We start from the raw sequence: 13545 nt of genomic DNA, 5'->3' as shown, positions 1-13545 counted from the left end.
TTTGTAATATATGGAATTAGAGGGCTGTGATCAATGGCTCCCATTAACAGTGCACCTTTAATTGCTTCTTGAGTTAAGGGGATAGGGGGTGTGGTCAGCCAGGTCGGCAGTTCAACTGGTAGTGAAGCAGCCCCAGAGCATAATACTACCACCACCATGCTTACCATGCCAACTGTGTCTCAGCAGCAGATGGTAGTTTGTGTTTTCTTCCTGATCATAGCAGTGATACAACTGTATCATGTACTGTATACCTACAAACAATTGTCTGCAGAGATGATTTAGGGGTTTGTAGCTACTTTAAAATGGCTTAGCTTTCCTGACTTGTTCAAGTTAATGATTTGCTTTTTCAGATATTTGCTAAACTCCTTAAATTTTCCGATTAAAGTTTTTGTGGTCGAGTCTAATGAGTTTATCAAATGGACCCGATTTAAATTAGCTCAGAGGAGTCAGCAGCTGTAATGAATAGTAATCACTCACAAGAAGATAAGAGACAATGCCACAAAGAAAATGTAATAAACACAGCTGTCTACAAATTCTGCAGCCTTCAATTTCCAAAGCAGTGATTTCATTCTAGCACCATACATTTTTTGATAAAAATAAATCACGATCATACAATCAACAGCATTCAGACCAATTCTATCTTTAATAACCCTAACCCACAAACATAAGGACACTCAGTTATCTTTCACACAGCTGTCGCATTTTGTTTGTATCATGTGCTGGTTTCTCTGTAGGTTTCATTAACACACTAGAAATATCTAATTTTTACCAAGTTGGCAGGGTTGGGGTTAATATATATATATACCAGAGCTCCAGACTAACTTTTTCACTGGTAGCACCTGTGCGACCAACTTTCTCATTTGGTCGCACCTCCCACCTTGACACAGGCAAAACTTATGACTTGCTGAACATTTTCTTATCAATAGACACAACAATTTACCAATGCTCTAAAAAGGCCCCACATTGCGGTAGCTGCTGTTGGTATCTATAGTGTGCTCAAACAGGTGTGCTACCAAAAATGATTTTAAAAAGAAATGAAACCGAGCGATGTTTATTTTACACGCGAATGCAGGTGCGTTCCCCTTTTCACTGCATTTTGGGGTTTTTTTAAGTTATTTTTTTGGCCTTTGTGCCTTTATTGGATAGTGTTGGTGAGAGAGAGAAAGGAAAGTAGGAGAGAAGAATGGAGGAGGACATGTGGGAAAGGGTCATGAGCGGGATTCGAACTCATGATCTGTAGCCCTGCACATGGGACGCCAGCTCAACCAGGTGAGCTATAGCGGCGCCCCGAGAAGACGGTATTTTTAAGCGCAAATACCAAGTACACCAAAGTTATTAAAGTTCTGTTTTCCATCGCTGTGGCTAACACAGCAGCTTCCTGTGCCAGTTACAGCGGCACTAATACAGCTTAATGATCATCATGCACTTGCACGAATGTGACCGCTTGAAAATTTACCTCGCACGCTCTGAAAAAAAGATCGCAAATGCAACCATTTTGGTCGCAGACTGGAGCCCTGTCACATGAACATATAACATATTCCAACAAGCTGGAGTCCTTTTTTAACTATGAGTTTGTTTTCTTCCAGGGCTGTAGCCAGAACAGCCACGACACACTCAAGATTCTCTATTCTCTGAGGCTATAACAATACAACGCTTTAGTCATTCAGCTCACATGAAATTCATTCGTATGTTCTGTTGTTCTGATATTTGGTTTCTCCCTCATCTCTCTCTGCCTCTCACTTAATCACTCCCCACAAAAAAACACACAAAAAACCCCCCACTAAGTTCATCATAAAAGGGGGAAATGACACCTAGAGAAACAATCCCAGATAACACAGGTGGATGTGAGGCATTATAATGCCACATGAACAGCAGCAGCTGTGACAGCAGAACTTTCGGGAAAGTGGTCTGGCAGCAAAAGAGTGAACAGAGTACTGACAGGTAACAGACACCATAATAAAAAGGATGTGCTCTTTGTCGAGTGAGCAGAGTGTGACATCCCTCACACTTATCAGTATTAACAAGAAGATGCATCCATCATCTATACACCGCTTAATCCTCACTAGGGTCATGGGGGGCTGGAGTCTATCCCAGATGACTTAGGGTGAAGGCAGGGGACACCCTGGACAGGTCACCAGTCTATCACAGGGATACACTTAGAGACAGACAACCAAGCACACTCACATTCACACCTACGGACAATTTAGAGTCACCAGTTAACCTCAACATGTTTTTGGACTGTGTGGGAGGAAGCCGGAGAACCTGGAGAGAACCCATGCTGCACGGGGAGAACATGCAAACTCCACGCAGAAAGATCCCAGTTGTCCTCACCGGGAGGTGAACCGGCGACCTTCTTGCTGCGAGGCAACAATGCTAACCACCGCTTTGCCTTGCAGCCCTAACAAGAAGTTGAATGATTGTATTCAGTAATTTGTTAGATATCGTTGTGTAATCAATATTATGAGTCAGTTTTCTGACTTGATGACTCCTGCTTTACCTTGTTAGAAATTATACAGTCACATCGTTGCACCACAAAGGGATTCAGGTGCCAGTTGAAACAAATTTTGATTCCTGTTTACCAATAACTTCTGTGACATTTCAGGTACCAGTTATCCCTGCAATGACTACCCATCAACTCACACCAGCTTAAAGTAGAGATAGCTAAACTTTAGAATGCTTTTGTTTTTTTTTTTACAAAACATGGGCTTTACTACTGCTGCTGATATCACTTCACAGTCAGTATGGACAAGAGGTATGATAACATATATTTTTATTTTTATTTAAGATCTAAAACAAACTCTTCATGTAGAACACAATAAGTAGCCATGGTTTTCAGTGTTTAACCATTTAAAAAGACTTCTAGACTCAGTGAACACCCACAGAAAATTGCTAGAAAGAATTGTGAACAAAAAAGGTATAAAAGTGTCACTAAAACCTCTTTAGGATTTCTCAGTGTGTCCACAATAAGCATGTCTGCTTGTCTGGTACAGAAACAGCTTGTGACTCCAGCATGATATGACGACTTTATTACTCCAGCTGCTAGAAGAATCTCTTGGTGATAGTGAGTGAGTCTCTTGAGGCCACCAATGTTCGCCCTGTGTCTTCTGGCTAACCTCCTTTCAAAAACGCCAGTTGATGGAGGAAACCTGCAAGATGTTTCCAGGGGCAGTGTGTCTGTTGAGGCGGTTTATGGGCCAGCAGGGCCAGTCCTCTCAGATTTCACTGAGCTAAGAGAGGGCACAGCTGCACCCACCACACGGAAACCCTCCCCATTCCAAGACAACTGCACTGCTGCACAAACAAGGGGTTGTGCTTTATGCGTGAAAGGGTTCCAGACACAACCCCTATGGAGCGGATTAGGCTGGGCTACACAACTTTGATACACTGTCCCAGGCAGCACAGCATTGACGCCTCTGTGCCTGTTCACAAAGGACTGCCAGGAACCAAGACCTGCTGTCTGAAGTCCTTCCAGGACCAGATAAAGGCTGCACTCATGCTATACACTGATATTTATGTGCAGATACATGCATGTGAGCCCAGTTTTGCTGAATGTAGCTAAAAAATTGATATACAGATTGTAGTATAAAGCATTGTATAGAAAATGGATTTGTCTGATCATTATTGCCAGTCTTGTTTTTTTTTGTTTTTTTTTTACTGTTATCAAATGCTTTTGTATTTGTTGAGAAATTCTACAGCTACCATGCAATCAGAGGGCTGTTTGTCCCATCCTATGTCTCTTGGATATGAGGTAGCTACTTAAAAACATGCACAAATGGAACATATTTTCAATAATATCAGCGACTGGGGAAATGCTCTCCTGTGTATTCTGTGTTTTGAACATATAATCTTGAGAATGAATTTGGATAATGTTCTTTGAATATTAAACTTGTGAAAATATCTACAATAGTTGGGGATTATTACTATGATTAGGTTTTCAATAAATAAATCAGCAACAAAATCACCTGTTGCCACTTTGTCCAAAAATAAATAAATTCAAAACCCCACCAGGTCCTCGTCTAGGTTGGTAGCAAATGTGACTAAAATGTAAAACTGATAAAAACACAATGAATTGTACATCTCTGCACACTGCAGTGATCACGACATAATGATCATTTCAGGAGATTCAAGGCTCAGCTCCATTTTGTCATCCCCAATAGCACAGTCCATCACTACATAACTACAACCAGTCCTGCCACTGAAATACTGGTAAGAACATGAAAAGTGAGTGTGGTGGAAGGTGGGCACTTTTGTCCTACACTGAAACTGATGAAAAAGCGCAACATTTATAGACTGAATGGCTCCAGCAACAGATCCATAAACAAAAATAAAGCAATAAGTCACTGGAAATACAAAGTTGCTATTTGAGCGACACAAGTCTTGGCCCCAGTACAAGCAGCAGGATGCACTGATTTTGCATACACAAACTGTAAAAACAGAAAACTTACAACAAATTATTGTTTGTCTTTGACTTCGCATGCAGGATTCTTTGGGAAGAAAGTGGGTACAAGCAGCACTTAGACTTTCCCATCAAGTGGTGTTGCTTGTGCCTGACAAAACAACAACTGAAGGTATGTAGTATGCCCACAGCTGACTCTAATAGATGTTGAGCAAGTCAGTGACAGTACAGTTTAAACTGATTATAGAATACAGCTCTAACCACACAGTGTTGACTTTGACAAGCTAAGCCTTTGGTGTGCTAAAATGATAATCATACTGACGACTGAAAAGAAACATCAGAGGAGGGAAGGTAGAGAATTAAACACTACCTCCCTGACTGGAAGAGAGCTGTTTTGCAGATGACTCTCAAGAAGATCACCGCAAAGACATATTTAGTGAGAACACATTCTGTGATGACAGCTTCCAACTGGAGGATGTAATGGCAATGATTTAAATGTCTTTGAATTGTTTACTCAAAAATAACCATCCCATGAGGCGGCTCCAATTGGATGACTGAAGCTGAGAGAAACACAGCTGTGGATGTGAATATTTCTATTACTCCTAAAAGCATGTACACAGCCACACTGTGGGAACCCACCGTTTTTTTGGAACAAAAAGCAAGTCCCCGCAGTGTAAATCATACATTTTTGGAATGAGGACTTGTTTTAAGGTTGGGATTAGGTTGGGCTTAAATAAGTTTTAGTGTCAGGCAAAATAACAAATAGTTATGATTCAGGGAAGTAATGGGACATTAATGTACAGGATATAACAGAAATGACACCCCTGTGCCATATCACGTAAATGTTTAACATTCAGAACATTTTCAGCAACATTCAACATTCTATCACATTGAACAGTAGGCTATTTGCTCTCATGTAAAACTAAGAAAAAAACCTAACAGTTTAGATTCCATCCATTAACTATACACGGCTTAATCCTCACTAGGGTCGTGGGGGAGCTGGAGTCTATGCCAGCTGACTGTGGGTGAAGGCAGGGAGACAACCAAGCACACTCACGTTCACACCTTCGGACAATTTAGAATCACCAATTAACTTCAGCAAGTTTTTGGACTGTGGGAAGAAGCCGGAGAACCTGGCGAGAACCCATGCTGCACATGAACATGCAAACTTCACACAGAAAGATCCCAGGCATCCTAACAGGGAAGCGAACCGGGGATCTTCTAGCTGTGAGGCGACGGTGCTAACCACCCCACTACCGTGTCGCCCCAGTCTAGATTTACTATATCAAAGATCCTGGCTCCACATTAGGAAGTCAGTGCGATAAAAGTCAGTCCATTATTCACTGCTGGAATTAAAATATTTGATTTTTCAATACTTCATATGTCCATCGTTACTTTTGATGACATACTCAATCCTCCTTAGCTTGGAAATGTTCTGGCATCAACTCAGGCAACACATTTGACCAGGTCATAGTTTTCACTTTCTCCTTCTTTACAAACTTTTGTTTGATTTTGGCAAAGTACTTTGGATTGTTATCATGCTGGAATATACCTCTGCAGACTGGGAGTCACCTTGTCAGCCAGTATTTTGCTGTATCCATACACATTAATGGTTCCATGTACTGTAATTTTCGGACTATTGAGCACACCTGAATATAAGCCGCACCCACTAACTTCAAAAAGAAAAAAAAGAATTGTACATATACAGACTGCACTTGTCTATAAGCCACAGGTGTCCAAGGTGAAACACAAGACGTTTACACAGAAATATTTTTTTTAACTTTTAATTAAATACGTACCGTAAACATTTTTTTTCCCAAACAGTGCCTGTAACATGGTCAGTTAAAAAAATACAAAATATAGTCGCCTACCAGGAAAAGTCATTGATGGCTATCTTCATCTTCCTCCTGCGCACTAAAACCACTAAAGTCGTCTTCTTCAGTGTCGGAATTGAACAGCCTCAGAATTACTTCGTCACACACTTCCTCAGTCTCTTGAGGCAAATTCGTAAAAATCTTTAAAATCCCTAAATTAGCTGCATCATTGTAAAAGCTGCAATGTTCAAAGCATGTGAAAAAAGTAGCGACTTATTGTCTGGAAATTACAGTCTAAATTTCATCTCCCAGACACCTTTTACACTTGACTAGCCTCATAGAATCACACTCCCATCTCTATGCTTCACTGGTGGGATTATACATTCACTGGGATAATCATAGACAAGTTCACACCAAACATGCTGGACCACATCTGAGCCAATCAAATTTGTCTCAGTCTCAGCTACCCAAAAAATACATTACCAACAATTATCAGGCCTCATTGCATGTTCTTTGGCAAAGTTTACTCTTGCAGGTTTCTGTCAAAGAGCCGCCAAAGGTTTGTATTGGACGCTGCCTTAGAGATTGATGTTATAAAATGTCCATCTTACTGAGTTGTCAAATTTTTTTTTCCCCTTTATAATTCCTGTACTGAAGCACTTATCCGCCTGTTTTTTAAAGCTAGATTATACAAGTAGCGCACTGTGCAAGGCGTCATTTTTAGAAGACGCTATGGTGGATCTGAATGTGGTACTCTGGTTCCTTTCACACCTCCTGTGCTTCTATTGATTTTTTACTTGTATCCTTTTCTATCTTTGTGAAGTCTCACAATGAGATCTTTCAGTTCCTCTGGAAATTCTTTTCCAAGTGGAGACCCAATGCAGACATGCAGAGCAGCACAGTCCATAGGTCTAAGACTGGTAAAGTTCTGGTGAGCACAGGTTGTCTTATAACCTAAAGCCTACTGTGAGGTTTCCACAGTTTATGATGATTTGGGGTGTCAAGCCATCTGCTGGTGTTCATCTGCTGTGTTTTATCAAGTCCAAAGTTAACGCAGCCGTATACCGCAAGGTTTTAGAGCACTTCATGCTTCCACCAGCAAACAAGCTTTGCTTTTCCAGCCCACAGTGCAAAAACTGCTACCGAATGATCTCCTGACCACCAACATCACATTTTTGAATTAAATTACAAAAAAAAACTTTTTCAATATGTTCAATTGTTTTGCAATGCACTAGTATTTATTATATATCTTGTGTATTTCTGCATCAATATCATAATTTAATGTTGAGTTGATTCCCTAACAAGCTGTACAAAGCAACCTGCTGAATTCATTGTGATTTATTTAGATTTCAGTGGATGGTAGAAGAACTGCAGAGAGATTATGGCTAACTTTTTCATTCCTATATCGTTTTCTCTTTGTTCGTTTTCAAATTTGTCCCCCATATGCTGGAAATTTCTGCTGCCAATTTTAAAAAACACTGGTATGAGTTAATTTGCAATATATTTCAACATTATTTAGATATAAATAATAAAATAAGTAATTTATAAAATGTATAATTTTGGGGGGAAAAAAAGAAGAGCTTTCTTGTCATGTATTTGTGCACACAGAGGAGACCAATCTATTTTCCCAAGTGAGGTCACTAATGTGAAACTTGCACCAAACTGTAATAGTAACAGCTGAAGCTAAGCTAACCAGACCTTCTTAAGCCACACCATGACCCAGTGTGTAATCAAGGCATTGCTCGTTTTTACACCAAAGACATCATCATGTTTTCAACATGTAAAAGCATGCACACACAAAGATAAAGATAAAGATAAAGATAAAGATAAACTTTATTCATCCCGAAGGAAATTGTTTTGCCAGAGTACAGTTAAAGCAAGCAAAACAGTTAAAGTAAACACAAGCGCTTCTTTGTAATAACAGTGATATTTCTGCCTGTGTTCAGTCACCCTACTTGTGGAGACCTTCTGCTACAGAAGATAGTTTGCATGTTTTCCTGCCAGTCACTGTGTTGCATGACTGTATAGTGAAAGAAGGACTGCTGCACCCAGTTTTGTTCCCAGAATACTGTTGGCAACATGGTCTTTCCTAAAATAATCAGGTCTTGTGGCAAACAGCAGTCTGGTCTCTGTTTAGTGTTGTTTTAAGAATTTCTGGACGCTTCTCAGTTGAAAGGAAATGTAGTATGTATGTAGGTCATAAGGTTTATACAACCATCGGTCACAACAACGAAGCAACAGCAGTCATCATCTTGTTATGCTTGTTCTGCTGGGAAAACTTGGGTCCTGGCATTCGTGTGGATGTTACACGGACACCACCTAAATATTGCACTGCGAAGGCAGCAGCCTCCCACAGCAGGAGAATATTCCCTGCCACACCGCAAAAACTGCTCAGCAACAGCTTGAGGAGCACGACAAACAGCCCAAGGCATTGACCTGGCCTCTAAAACGCCACAGATCTCAACTTGATCGAGCATCCACGGGACACATCAGAAAAAGTCTGATCCACAGAATCCCCACCCCACAACCCACAGGACCCAAAGGATCTGCGGCGAGTGTCCCATGCCAGGCGACACAGGACAATGCCACGGGTCCGGTGTCCATGCCACGGCAGGCCAGGGGCTTTTTTGGCGGGGGAATTACAAAGGGGCTTCAATGTTGTGGCTCATCTGTGTATGTATACATAAAGTTGTGATCTATCCTAGTGGGTCTAAAGGGTAACAACTAACCTGCCATGTTAACACCACTGGGATATTTTGTTTTCACTTCATTAAAGCTGGATTGGATTGTGTTTCTATAGATAGATAGATAGATAGATAGATAGATAGATAGATAGATAGATAGATAGATAGACCACCACCCAATGTAAGGTTTATACCATAGCAGCCCTAAATTATCAGCATTGGTAATTACCAAAATATGTTTTTTTATGTTACTGTAATGGTTAATACACAAGTATGCAGACACTCTTTAACCCAAATGATATGTTTAATGCTAAAATATAATTATTATTCTTATCCATAATTTTCAAATTTACTGTTTTACCAAAAAAAAAAAGAAAAAATAGTAAAGCACATTATTGTGTTTTTTTATTAAGATGTCAAATTATCTAGAATTATTTACTTACAATCCTGAACAGAAAAAAATAGTTTTAGTGATTAATGTCAAGCTTTATTAATTTCTGACTTCTCAGAGAAGTGAGCCGGCTTAAATCTGGGTACAGCACAATAATATTTATTAAAACTATACTCATCCCATACTTTTCCAGTACTTTACTAAGTTGGAAAAAATGACTAACTGAAGTGACTGCTACTTGAATGTTCTATGTATATTGTCCATACACTTTGACACCACACTAACATGGGTTATTAATGTAAAACAACAACATACATTTCTCAGTTTACTGTTGGTTACTTTCTTATCTCCCTGATTTCAATCTCACACTACAAGTTTTAATCTAATGCATCTTACTGCCCTCCTTTGCTTACAGAAGCTGTGGAGTTTCGTGTCAAGTTTAAATTATTCGTTGCTGTCAATCCACTAAAATTCGCACAAGTCTCGGATGGTAAGTGATGGATCGATGTGCATTCATGAGCGTTCATCTGTAAAGCACACCGAGCGGAGGACACCGGTAAAGGAGGAACGTGTACCTTGTCTACTGGAGGGTACCGGTAGCGCCTCGGTTCATGGATCCGTCCTTCAGTGGCAGCGGTGGTAGGTCCACTGGTGAAGTAAGATCCCATAAGAAATGAAGCTGGACTGTTTCCTGGTGCTCAGTCGGATGGGGACTCTCATCAACTCTGACTAACTTCTCTGTCTGGGCTGGCTGAGTCATGACGTCACCGTTTCTCCGCCAATCACGGGCCGCTACTGTAATGACCGTTTCATTGATGTGAACACAACAGCGGCCCGGAGGCATGAGAGAACTAAGGGCCTGCTGAGGGCCCCGGTCACCAGTAGGGGGCCTCCAAGAGCAAGTTAACTTTAAATATATATATATTTGTGTACTTTTGTTATTAAAATTAGATAACTTTTTTTTTTGCATGTTTGAGTGATGATCCATGTATTATCAAAGTCATATCACTGCATTCAAACACAGTATTATGTAAACAGAGCTCTGCTGATGTAGTGATTCTACTTGAAAAGAGTGAAAATCTCATACTGGTTAGCAGGTAGAGCTCAAAATGATGGATGTTCATCCTGGGTAGTCCTCTTGGGGAGCATCCTGTGCTCAGTATCACTCTAAAAACTTCAACTGAACTACTCAGTTTATTTGGTGAAACATTTTTACACTTACAAATATTGAGAAAATTAAAAAGCTGTGAAATCATTTACATATACTTGATGGTCTTGGTAAATCTAAGTAAAAAAATATAATCTAAATAACTACATTTAGTACCATGACATGAAACAATTAAGTAGATATAATAGAAATTCTGAGTCAATACAACTGTGCCTCATAAGTCAAGAACACACACACACAAAATAAGTACGAAAAAGTTCACATGCAAAGTAGATGTAACTGAAAATTAGACTGCTATTTAACCAAACATGTGTGCTAATTTTTACTAAATGTTGTGATGATCAATTAGCAAAATAATTAGGTTTTACTTACTTAATTTTAAATTGCATTTTACCTTTTGCTCCAGGAATGCTTTAATGGAATCAATTTTTAATGAAAAGAAATTGTACATGTAGTAACATTTTAAGGAAACGTTTATAAAACCAAAATTGAACCTGGTTTACAATGCCACAAGGTTTTAGAGCAATAGTCTCAATGGGCATTATTTTAGATATCAGTTATAAAAAGTATCTGTCAAGACAACAGCTCAAACTGCGTATTTCACTGTCCACAATATAAGACTGGCAAAATAGTTTCAATGGCCATGATTTCAGATATCAATTATAAAACACATTTATCTAGACAATAAATCATAAATATGTCTAATTTAGTATCATATCAAATATTAATTAAACACGTTACAGCCAATTTTCAGGGGGTGCTATGGTTAATTAGCTTTGGTCACAATGTTAATTGGTCAGTCAAAAACGAAAGAGATATCCAATTTATATTCTCTCACTGTGACAATTTCTTTATATCTAAACTGAACAATCAGCATCACTGTCATCACTATCATCAGGAATGTCCCCTTGGCTAGCTACAACTCTGTGCAACTCAGGTTTGTAGATTTACAGGAACACCGTTTTGTAGCACAGTCTCCTGTTTTACACTTAGAGCTAATAAGCTTCAGCAGCTCTCTAGGAGCAGGATCATTAGTCATCCAATTGATGGAAAATTGATTCTCATGGATACTAGCCATGGCCTTCTGCTGATGGTGCACATTATATCAAATGCTCGAAGCAAAATGATCCTGCAGTAACGGAAACTTTATAATGATAGGGCTATTACTGTAGGCCTATCAATCATTATTGCCACAACATTTTGAATTAAATATTTTTCCTATGGCATAAGGAATGTTGACACACAAGTGTTTGTTTTGCGTGATTTCTTAAAATTGCATTGATTGTAACTCTAATTGAAGTAGATTATTATTAACTACAGAATCAGCAATTATTATAATAGATGAATGTTTGGAATCTGAGAAACTTAGTTATTTTGAAAAATGTAATCAGCATGCCCTACCATCCATCCAAGAGAGGAAGAGGGCTTATTAACAATGAATGGCTACACATGAAATTTGAAGGAATGATCAGAAGAAATCCATTGATGTGCTTTGACCATGTTAGCCTGTATAATCAAAAATCAGAGAGAGGGCCAGCACGGCAGCAGCAGGCGAACTACACACACACAGACTACCAAAAAAAAAAAACTTTTTTCACATATAAAATTCTAGGCCTACTCAGCAGTACCATCTGATTTCTGTCTTTTGTCCGTGAAACGTTTGTCACAGGAAGTATGGTAGCAGGGATGGCTTTCCAGTTCACTGTACTCGCTGTCCAACGTGTGTATCAAATCAAACCGGGCTTATTGTTATTTTGCTGTACATACACAGCAGTACAAGCAAGACGAGGGAGCGTTTCTTCAGGATCATTTAATTAGGACGTTTTGCGGAATGCATGTCTACGATAGACAAGACATAAGACAGGGACACAAAGACACACATGATGGTGAAGCCGCAGATGCTGCCCGGAACTAGCTGTCTGTCTGTCTGTCTGTCTGTCTGTCTGCCTGCCTATCCGCCCGGAATAATGTCGTCCCCTCCAGCTGTATGTCCGTCTGGGATGTTGTCATGGAGCCATGTTTCTGTTAAAGCAAACATACAGCAGTCTTTCAACTCTCTGCGGGTTTCTCTCAGCAAACAGAGTTCGTCCAGCTTGTTGTGGAGGGAGCGGATATTGGAGAGTAGGAAGACGGTCCTGCTGGTCTGGAGGGGTTAGCCTTTAGCCGAGCATGGATCCCGGTTCTCTACCTCCTCTTTGATTGGCAACATGACATTGCTTTCTCTCCCTTTCAGTGATATCCACTCTTTCGCAATTATCCTGAATGTGCTTGATCGTGCTTGAGCTATCAAGAATATGCATACAGCAAGCAGGGTTTTCCAGATTTTCATCTGGATTTGGCATCCACGCCTCACTGAGGTCATAAGGTGGTATTTGCATTACGCTGATCAGTCGGAATAGAATAGAATAGAATAGAATGCTTTTATTGTTTTCATACACAAAGTACAACGAAATTAAAAGACAAAAAAAAAAAAGGAAAAAATAAGGAATAGAAATATATAAATAAATAATTAGAAATAATCATAAATAAATTATAATATATAAATAATATAGGTAATAATAATATATAAATAATAAACAGTACAGACTCTAAACTAAACTCCTACCACGGCAGAAAAGATAGTTCCATCTTCACACTCGAATTGCAAAAATACTGCAGGGTTTCTGTGTGTGGAAACTTTATGGAAGTCGGGTGGTTTGATATATTTTCAGAATATATAAAGAGATTTTACTTCCCATAAAAGTGGAACGGAACATCACGATAGAAAAACTAGCGTATGGCCTAAAACGTTGTTTTAAAGCATGAAAAACAGCAAAGTTGTATTTTTTGAAACTCAGTAGTTACAAACATGTTTTGGCATTAGAATGTGTTCTAGTATGATAAACATGAAGGCAAAAGCTGTTTCAATTCACTTTGTGTGAGGGAATTCACAGGAGACATCACTTCACAAACACTTCACAAGCATGAAAAACGGCGAAGTTCTATTTTTTGAAATTCAATTTTTTGAAATTCAATGTTAACAAACATTATTCAGAAGATTGGCCGATGAAAGAAAGTAGCTGCTGCATTTAAATTCACAGCTTTTATTTTGT

General features: G+C 39.3%; 2 protein-coding genes across 2 annotated transcripts in view; one reads left to right on the top strand and one right to left on the bottom strand.

The window, feature by feature from the left end:
- megf10 (multiple EGF-like-domains 10) overlaps positions 1–9963 on the bottom strand; it is a 71485-nt gene extending 61522 nt beyond the window's left edge. The window contains exon 1 of the mRNA XM_008291603.1: positions 9861–9963. The gene's annotated coding sequence lies outside the window, so the exon portion shown is untranslated. The remainder of the gene's footprint in view (positions 1–9860) is intronic.
- The window catches only part of LOC103364475 (chondroitin sulfate synthase 3-like), a 19062-nt gene continuing 10253 nt past the window's right edge, over positions 4737–13545 (top strand). Inside the window, exon 1 of the mRNA XM_008291604.1 lies at positions 4737–4747. The gene's annotated coding sequence lies outside the window, so the exon portion shown is untranslated. The remainder of the gene's footprint in view (positions 4748–13545) is intronic.

Source organism: Stegastes partitus, unplaced genomic scaffold, assembly GCF_000690725.1.
Source record: "Stegastes partitus isolate 25-593 unplaced genomic scaffold, Stegastes_partitus-1.0.2 Scaffold751, whole genome shotgun sequence".
Taxonomy (NCBI): Eukaryota; Metazoa; Chordata; class Actinopteri; family Pomacentridae; genus Stegastes; species Stegastes partitus.
The sequence above is the reverse complement of the archived record's forward strand: the minus strand, read 5'-3'. Positions and strand labels throughout refer to the sequence as shown.